Here is a 10,229-nt window from a genome sequence, read left to right on the forward strand (position 1 = left end):
GGGCACGGCCAGTGCAAAGACCCACAGGCAAGTGGGGACGAAAGCAGTCAGGGTGGGCTGCGCCTGTGAGGGCAGGCACTGGTATAAACCTCGTGCCAGGCGGGGCCACGAGCGAGGGGTGCAGCCCTGGCCCACACAGCCTGCAGCCCAGCTGTCACTCAGCAAACACTCGGGCACCTTTCCAGACACTGGGATACAGCGGAACAGACACGAAGCATGAAATAGGCCTACTGCTGAGGAGCCTACATCCCAGTGGAGAAGACGGAAACAAACGGCAAAGCCGAGAAGGGTGCTTGGGAGAGGGGCATGGACTGAATGCCTGACAAAGAAGAATGGGTGGGCCAAGGAAGGCCGAGGCAGTGCCATCGCCTGGCAGGCAGAAGTCAGGAACGTGCCAGCTCAACCCTCCCCCTCCCAGCACCCCACCACTCCGAGCTCTGTGATTTCAGCCAGACGGTTCTAGCATCCCAGTTTGCAATCAAAGAAAGAAGAAATCACGAAGCTTTCAGGGGAGGAAGGAACAAGACAAAAGGAGTGCTACGCTATGCTATGCTAATACTATACTATACTCTCCATATTATACTGTACATACTATACTATACTAATACTGTGCTATGCTACACATTACTCTGTACTTACCATATCACACTAATACTGTACTATGCTCTACACACTCTACTGTATATACTATACTATACCAATACTGTACTATGCTCTACACACTCTACTGTATATACTATACTATACCAATACTGTACTATGCTCTATATAGTATATTGTACACACTATACTATACTACAGTATCGTGCTCTAGATATTATACTGTACATACTATACTAATTACAGTATAGTACTGTACTATGCTCTACATACTATACTGTATATACTATACTAATACTGTACTATGCTACACATATGCTGTACACACTATACTAATATACTATGCTGCATATTATACTACATGTACTATGCTATGTTATACATATGATACTATACATACTATACTAATACTCTACTATGCTATACATTTTATACTATACATACTATACTATACTAAACAGCCTATGCCTGGCAAGTAAGCTATACTTAATAAATGTTTGTGGAACTGAGCTGAGAAAGGGGGCTCCTCTCTTTTACCTGGCTTTCAGGGCCTGTGAGATAAGAGAAAATATTTATGTATTGGTCTCTGCCCAGGTCCCTGGCACAGAGTGCTCAAAAAAGAGCACTAGGAGTGTCGCTTATTCTAAAATATGCTCTTGACCCTGTCCCTGACGCAGCATTCCTAAACCCTAATAAATTCTTAACTGATAAGAGCGCTAGGAGCATCTTTTGTTCTAATGAGGCAACTCTGGGTGGGCTCCTGCGTGGCTCCTGCATAGAAGCTTGGAATTTCAGCCCCCCACCCCCATTCTCCAGAGATGGGAGAGTTAATAATCCATGATGCCTATGTGAGGAAGCCTCCATAGAAATCCCCACATGGGGTTTGGATAGCTTCCAGCCTGGTGAACACACATGCTGCGAGGGTGATGCACCTCAGACTCCACCGAGACAGAAGCTTCTGCACACAGGACCCTCCCAGACCTCGCCCTATGGCTGTTCATCTGCATCCTTTACCATGTCCTTTAATAATCTAGTAAACATAAGTGTCTCCCTGAGTTCTGTGAGCTGCTCTAGCAAATTAATCAAGGAGGAGGTCGTGGGAACTTCCAATCTGTAGCCAAGTCAGACAGAAGTTGTGAATAACCTGGGGACATACTACTTGCGATGGCATTTGAAGTGGGGAGGGGACAGTCTCATGAAACTGAGCCCTCAACCTGTGGGATCTGACGCTATCTCCAGACAGATGGTATCAGAATTGAGTTAAATTGTAGGACACTCAGCTGGTGTCACAGAATCGCTTGGCTGGGGAAACACCCACACGTCTTGTGTCAGAAGTGTGAGTGTGGGAGTGGTGTGTGAGGGGGAGACGGGGAAGGAAAGGACCGAGGGTTTCCCTAATAGAGGCCCTGGGTGCTATGCTCTGGGTCCCTCTCTGTCCAAGAACCAGATCTGCGCAGCTGAGTTCAGTGGTAAATGGCAGGGCCAGGGAGGGGCGCTTGTGGGTGAAACCACAGCCAGGCTAATGGCAGTTAATGGGAGATTGAATCCCCGACACCAGCCATTCCTGCTGACCTTCTATTGTAAGAGGCTGTTTGGTGGGTGTGTCTGCCAAGCTGGTGGCTCTGGAAGCCTCCCCATGAGTAGGCCCCAACCAGTTATCCTCTGAAATGGGGTTCTGAACAAAACCCCCCTCAGGTTCACACTCCCTGGACAGTGTTTGGGAGGGAAGAATGCGCGGGCGGAAGCGGCGGGTACGGGAACAGGAAGACGGGCTCTCGGCCTGGCTCTGGCTCTGGAGAGCTCCGCAGCCGGTCTTGAGTCGCCTCCCTAAGCTTCCTCTTTGACTTAGGGTAGGGGAGGCTATGCTGTGGTAACAAGCAAACCCCATGATCTTAGTGGCCTAACAAAACAAAAGCCCATTTACTCAAAGGCACTTCGTGGGTCAGGCACCCCTCGTCCATCCTGTGGTCTCCAGGGGCCTACAACAGGGCAGGCAGCGGTATCTGGAGGGTCTCGTCCGAAATGGCTGGCATCACTCCTAGCGCATTCATCACCTGACTGAACTCATCACACGCCACATCCCGCCACGAGAAGGCCGGGAATGCATCCCCACCCAGGGAGAGGAAACGTGGGGAAAATGTATAGCTGCCCTTCACCCGTTCAGCTGTCAAATCCATGAATTAATTAATCACATTTTGGGAGGGGCTCCTAATCCGTACCTGGCATCGTGTTAAGTGTGTTGCTATGGAGAGTGCCCTGTCCTCAAGAAGCTCGGTCGGGGGCACAGACGGAAGGATGTAGGGCTACAGTCCTGCACAGGTTACTGTGGCAGCAGCGAAGGAGGCGCCTGACCCAGCCTGGGCAAGGGGAAGGCCGGCAGTGGGCGGGTCAGTGTTTAGCAACTGCCTCTGAAAACCATGTCTGTGTACAGGAGTCATATACATACAGGAGTTTACTGCAGGTTTTACTGATGTAAAGCGTGTGTAGCATACGATTTACAAATAATGCTAAAATATACAATACACTGTAAATTCCACTGATTCTCACGGAATGCATTCAATGACTTTTGCCAAACCTACAACAAACAACAGTTTGACAAATGGACTTGCATCATAATCAGCTCTTTCCCCAATAAATTTATCATCCTTAAATCGGATGTGCGATCTGCTGGTAAACTATTTCTCACTTCTATACTACTTATGTTTATTAAACTGGAGCCTCTTTTGGCTTCAGTGGTCAGTATTTCGGAACGTCACTCACTTGTCAATGACATGGGCAACTTCTTTGTCAAATCAGATAACGGTTTCAAAGGCTGTGAATAACACGGAAAACGGAAGGCACATTTCCCAGCCCTGGTCTAAAGCACTTGCCAATTTCACAAGTGAAACTACTCTCACGAGGCCAGTTTCCAGCTACCGACCTGACATCACTGAGCGCAGAGCGGGGAAGGGAAGTGTGGTGGTCAGTCCGGTAGTTCCACGGAACAGATGCAGGGGACGTAAATCACACCAAGAACATAGAAAGTAGCAACGTGATTAGGAAATGATGGATTTAGAGTGTTTATCACCTCATTTGATTGTAAATTCATCTCATTTCATTTTAGGATGATGACTGTGTTTAACGGCTGGCCTGTAAAATTCCTGAAAATTTAACGATCAGTCTGGCCAGCCAAGACAAGCCAGCTCAAGCGACTAGGGCGGGTCCAAGAAGACAGGAGCTCTGCCTAAGCCACGTGGAAGCAAGCATGCAGTTATCGCAGGAGGAAAAGGAAGAGAGACCTGCAGGCCGGCGAGAGCATGGACGAGCTGGGGAGGTAGAGAAAGACCAGGGCTGGAACAGGGTGACCAAAGAGTTTAGCTTGACTAGACAGCCCCGCTCTGTGCTGGTTGTCCCACAGTCCCTTTTATTTTAAAAAGTACCCCACTGGGGATGAAAATCAGAGGGCTTCCGCCTACTAGTTGAAGAGCTGCAACCCTTCTGGGTCCCCAGATCCTCGTTTTGAAGCGGGAATAGGAGAGGAGAGGCTGGTTGGTGGGCAGAGGAGCCAGCTTGGGGGGTGTGGAGGACGGTGGTGGTGAGCCTGGAGGGCACATTTGGGGAAGGTGGAATAAAACGGGGAGGCTCTGAGGACAGAGGCTGGCTCCTAGAGAAGGTTTCTTTACAGGAGGAGCTGGGCTTGTAGGTCCTGCCAGGTCCTGGGCAGGCCAGCCCCCTTCAGGACCACAAATGCCAGCAGTGTCTGTTATTCATTGCTGGTGTCACAAAGCTGGCTAGGAAAGAAGACAGAAATGCATATGCAATTCAAGAGGTTTAGCACCCAGCTCTCTGACAACAGGGAAGAGGTGGGCAGGATGGGCGGCAAGAGGGGTCAAAATTCCTCACATGGTTGATCTGTATGCAGCGTGGAATTACCAGGCCAGAGCCAGGCCACCTCCCAGGTGAGTCTCCTCTGAGGCTGGTATTTGTGGTTTTTTCCACAAGCTGGCTCACATCCATCTCACTTTCCCAGCCAGCAATGCTCCTGAACGCTCAAAACCCTGATCCCTTCCAAGTCCTCCCACTCTCTCATTTTTCTCCCCGTGGAGACGGGACAGCTGGCCCTTCCCGAGATGCGGGAGCCAAGAGGTTCCAGATGTTGACGTGCGCGCAGGACTGTGTGTGGCTGGGAGACCAAACTGCTCCCTGGCAAAGCAGCCCAGGATGGATGGGCCCCAAATCTTAATGTTCTGAAACCTTACCAGTCTTTCAGACTTTCCCTAAATAACGCAAAGGATTCAGGGAACAATCTTTGGCCTTGAGGAATGAGGGGAAGATCAAGGGCTCTGCAGGCTGCAGGACATGCGACTTTCATGGCAGCGTTTTATAAAGAGCTAAGTGGGTAGATAATACATGTAAGTGCTGTTCTGGGGATGCCTTCTGTGTCTCCCTCTGTACCTCTGTGTTTCATATGATAGATAGATAGATAGATAGATAGATAGATAGATAGATAGACAGACAGACAGACAGACAGATAGATAGGCGGGTAGAGAGATGGGCACTATCCCAGAAGAAACTGAGGCACAGGGAGAGAGGGTAGGCAACTAATCCCACAGCTGGTAAATGTCAGAGTTGAGATTTGAACCCGGCAGTCTTGCCCTTAACTGTGACACTGAGCTGTTTTCCAGCACATGGGGTCCTTGTCATTGGTCCTTTCCCTCGGAGACTCGCCAGAGCGGGAGTCGTGTGGCACATGGCATCTGATCCAGGGCAGGCCCAGCTGTGGGGCCCGCAGCTTAGACATTTAGGGGACCCTGCTTTAAGATAAAGACTACAAAACTGTGATTACTACTCACGCAGGCTTTGGCAGTGAGGGGCCCTGGATTTTAAGCCTCGTGGGCCTGGTGGTAAATGGGCCCCTGTCCTGCCAACCTCCAAGGCTGTCAGTCTCTGACTATAGCCGCGAGGGCTTCTGGAGTCTTTTCTGTCTGCTGGCACCTGGTTCATCGCTCTCCTCTGGGAATGAGAAGTGATATCCCACAAGAGGAAACTGCAGAGGAGTCTGAGAGAAATCCCGAAAGACCCCGGCCCCTCTCGGGCCACTGTGGAGGAGTCGGGATTCCTGTGGAGGGGAGAGGGGGCCTGGGGGCTGCTAAGTGAAGCTCGGATGATTCAGACCGAAAGCTGCTGGCACTGGGCCTGCTTTCAGAAAGCGTGAATACCCAGGGGAAGATGTGGAAAATTTTCTGCCCATCCCTGAAGCTGGCAGGATCATTAAGCGGTGACCCATCTGGGGGTACGCACGTGGCCTGAGGCAACGTGGAAGCACAGAAGGAGCAAAGGCCCTGTTCCCCTCCTCTGTGCTGCACTCGGCTCTTCTTTTTAAGAGGTACAGACAGGGTCACAGATGAGCTAGGCTGTGTCAGAAAGACAAAGAAGCCAGCCTGAATGGGCTCTTATCCACCCAAACTGGGACAGTTTAAGCATTAAGATAAATAATGATAATCATGAGTCATAACCCAAGGGATGAAACAGAAAACCACAAGTCCACATACATGTTAATTGATTAATTATATTAGTTATATTGAAAATTATATTTAGAATTATTAACTGCAATTATTTGATGAGTAACTAGTAATTCACAGACTTTCAAAGTACCTCCCCACAAAATACTTAATTACAAATGAAAATCTGCTTCATGTGAGAACCCAGTGGAGAGACCTTAATCAGGAGATCAGTTACATCAGTGATGGAACCAGTGGAAACCACCTGCCACCAGATGGGACCCCGTGACAGCACAGCCAAGAGTCACAGCCTGAATCTCAGCACCACGTTAGAAAACTCAAGGGCTCTGAACAGCTGAGTCTGTGGTGCTCAAAGTGTTAAGACCATGAAAGTCAATAAAAGACCGAGGAACATATCCCAGATTGAAGGGGACTAAAGAGATGTGACAACCGAATGTGACACATGATTCTGTACTGTATCCTTTAACTAAAACCGACATTATTGAGAAGTCAGGAAACGAGGGGCAGACAATGACTGCATGATAGGGATGCAGTGGTGTTAACCTTTCGATTTGACGGCTGTGTTGTGGTCACAGAGGAAAATGCCCTTGTGAGTAGGACAGTACACGCCAAAATACCCAGGGGTCATGGAGTGTCATGTCAATCATTCATTCCCGAGTGGCTCTGAAAAATACTTATACCCTACTGCAACTTTTCTGTAGAAGTGTGAGGCTGTTTCTAAGTGAATCAGCCGATCTTCCACAGAACTGCAATCCTCAGATGGCAGGGAACTCGGGGGATCAAACGGCCCTGGAGGGTTTCATTGTCCCCATCGCACAGAAGAGAGACTTGAGACAGAGCAGGTGGTGCAATGGGCACTCACTGCATGAATGAGACACAAGGAGATGGCAGGGAGCTCCCTCCACGGGGACCGTCCTCAGCCCTCCTGCTGTCCTTTCTCGACCAGGAAATTCCACAGCGAAAGCAGAAAAGAAAAAGTAATAGGATTTAGGCGTGGACTTGATGGTCAGGGCTAAACACAGATGGCTGGGCCCCTTCCACCTGTTTTTCAGGTCCTCTTGGCAAGGAAAGCCCCCTGTGCAGCCCGGGAAGAGTGTGTGGGGGGAGGGGAACTTGTCAGGAAACACCTCCTGGAGGAAGGTAGACACTACTTACGAAAGGACGATGGGACAGAGACATGTATTTTAGGGGAGGGGTCTCTCAGAGAAACTAACGTGAAGAGAGAGCAGGCAGGTCCATCCATTCTGTGGAAAGCAGGGGGAGACACTCTCTTCTCATGGTCAAGGTCGCCAGCACTGCTCTGGCCCTGGACCATGAGAAGTTGTCTTGTCTGTGCCTGGAGAGGTCAAGCCTCACGAGACCCACTTCCCCTTACACAGCATGGCCCAGACAGAGCTAGACACCAGACTGCCATGCTCATCACTTAAAATGAGAAATAATCAAAGCTGCTGAGGTCCCATGGCTGGTACGTGACAACACCAGACTGAACACAGACATGCTGGCTCCAGGGACAGAGAAGTGACATGAGGCTTGAAATTCTTAGGCCATCACCAGCAGGGCTGTTTTTTCCTTTTAAGTCAAACTACTTGAAACATCAAATTGAACATGGCAGTCTCCTTGGGAAAATAAACTCTGCCATAGACATGAATAAAACCCGTCTTCCTTGGCTCCTGAGGACAGGTCATGACCTACTAGGTCCTGGGGAGAGCAGCCGTTGTCATTTCTGGTTTTACATAGGGAGAAAGTGGCCCAGGGCCACTCCAGGACCTGGCGACCACAGTGTAGGACCAGGACACACTCCCTCCCCTGCCCTCGGGGCTTTTCCTCCCCCCGCCAGCTTTCAGGACCAAGAGAACATCAGTTAGAATAGAACAGAATCAGGGCTGGCCTCGTTTTCCTAGAAGCACTGACCAGTCAGCCAGCCAGCAGAGGAGGAGGCTGCCTGGTCTTCTCTTCCGTTTTCTTATAAACTCACTCCAAAATTCACTCCTCCCTGTGATCTGGGCAGAAGAGATCTGGCAGATGCTGCATCCTTACGGCATGGTGTTTCAAATGCGTGAGGAATCACAAGCATCATACCCACTGGGTACGTGGGGAGTCTGTCTGAGCTTTGACCTGCATTAGTAGGATATCAACTTGCCTGCTGTAATGAAGAGACCCAAATAATATTTGCTTAAAGAAGAGAAACCTTTACCTCTGTCACATAAAAGTTCAAAAGGGTTGGCAGAGCCAGTATGGCAGCTCCACAACCATTGGGAGTCCCAGACCCTTTGTCTATTTGCTTTGCCATATATGTGCTTCCACCCCATGGTCCAGAATGGCTGCTCTAGTTCCTGCCATCATGTTTGCATTCCAGCCACAAGGAAGGCAAAATGGGCACACCACTTCCTTTTAAGGACATGACCCAGAATTTGTACACACCTCACTTTCATGCACATTTTATTAGCCAGAACTTTGTCACATGGTCACAGCCAGGTAAAAACAAGGTTAAGAACCTAACGACTCTAGAACCATGTAAAGAAAATAGAACGCATATCGTGTGTCGACTAGCCATTCTGCCTGCCATACCAGTGGTGCATTTCAGCTGCTCCAAATTAACAGCAGAGTCCTTCTCTCCAGCCCTACACTTTTAGTTCTCAATTGGACCCAATTTTCTTCGCTTATAAGTGCACATTGGATCTGGGCCAGACTGGACCAGCGTCCGTCCCCGGCCTCTCCCAGGAATCTGTCCTAACATTCCACGCTCTCTCTGTTGTCTGATGTTTATCTTTTCTGCTTCAGGCGTGGCCCCCCAGGGCCTCCTGTGCTGCCATCCTGGAGAAAAGCTGCCAGGGCACCTCCTTCTGCACACTGAGACCCTGACTGCCTCCCTCTGGCCAGGGAGGGGCGACGACAGAGGGATGGCCGGCCCCTCTGGGGAACCAAGCCTCCCTTGGCCAAGGGTGATTTCAAGCTCACTGACCAACCCTCAGGGCAGACCGGGCTGTGTGTGAGCCTGAGCCGGCCTACTGGCAGGGAGGGAAAGTTTAAAATTGCCCTTGCCCATGTGTAGATCCAGCGGCAGTGGCAAGTGCCCCAAAACAGCAGGGACACCTGTCTGTCCTCAGAGGCCAGGCTGCAGGGCCAGCTGCCCACGTGGCTGGCAACTGTATCCCTGCTTCTTTTTTCATGCAGCCAGTTTGGAGCATCCTTCTGGAAGGAGGGAGGCACCGTCTGGCCTCAGGGCTGGGCATTTGGAACCGCATCGGCAGAGGACAGAGACACGGGAACTCGGAGTCCTGTGGAGACCCGGAGAGCAATTACAGTGCAGTGGGGAAATGGCATGGGCTTCAGAGCCAGAACTTCTAGACTCTGGTCCTGGCTCCAGCGCGGATCAGCCTGGGACTACACTGAGTTTCCCGGTGTTTCCAGTCTTGGTTTCCCGTCTGTAAAACAGATCACTGTGTCTCCGTGATGGGGCTGGGGAGTGATAAACAGGCTGACATATGTCAGTGTCTGGCCCGCAATAAGCCCTTGATGGACATTAGCCACTTCCGTTCCTTAATCGCTCCAAGCGTCAGTTTCCTCCTGAAATAAAGAAACTATTTCGGCGCTCAGCACAGGACGTTAAGAGTGAGCGTGTCTTGCATCTAGAGAAGGTTCTTCGTGTGTGCAAATGGTTTTCTCTCTGTGTCCCTCAGAGAGTTCACACCAGCACTCGGTGAAGGGGTCCTGAGAGTACCTGGCTCGTCTGTTCGCTTTTCTTCCCACCGTCTGTTCTGGACAACTTGTGACCATGTGACTGACAGAGTGCAGCAGCACCAGAGGACAGAGGAAGGCAGGCAGGGCGCCACTGCGCGTGCTAGAATCAGAGGCTTCTGGTGGCCAGTGGCCCAGGAAGCCCCTTTAGGTGTCATGAGGAACATGGTCACCATCACACCTGGAGCGCTGGACAGAGGCACACCAGACACCTGGGGGTTTCAAGAGGAAAGAGGAGGTCTTCCAAAGGATGATGCCAGTCACCCCACAGGGGCTGATTCTGTCCTTGTCCCAGTTCCAGGAATGGGGGTCCCAGGAGCAATGGGAAATGAGGACGTCCTCAACAAAATGTTAATGCATTTTATTTACTCATTCACGTATCTCACCCTA

The 10,229-nt window shown here is 50.4% G+C and overlaps 1 long non-coding RNA gene across 1 annotated transcript; it reads left to right on the forward strand.

The window, feature by feature from the left end:
* The first annotated feature begins 3,770 nt into the window (after positions 1 to 3,770).
* Positions 3,771 to 9,705, forward strand: LOC120609034 (uncharacterized). The gene is made up of 2 exons (XR_005654627.1): positions 3,771 to 3,913; positions 9,276 to 9,705. It is a non-coding gene; the product is annotated as an uncharacterized LOC120609034 (long non-coding RNA).
* Positions 9,706 to 10,229: the final 524 nt, after the last annotated feature.

This window comes from Pteropus medius, unplaced genomic scaffold, assembly GCF_902729225.1.
Source record: "Pteropus medius unplaced genomic scaffold, Ma_sr-lr_union100, whole genome shotgun sequence".
Classification (NCBI taxonomy): domain Eukaryota; kingdom Metazoa; phylum Chordata; class Mammalia; order Chiroptera; family Pteropodidae; genus Pteropus; species Pteropus medius.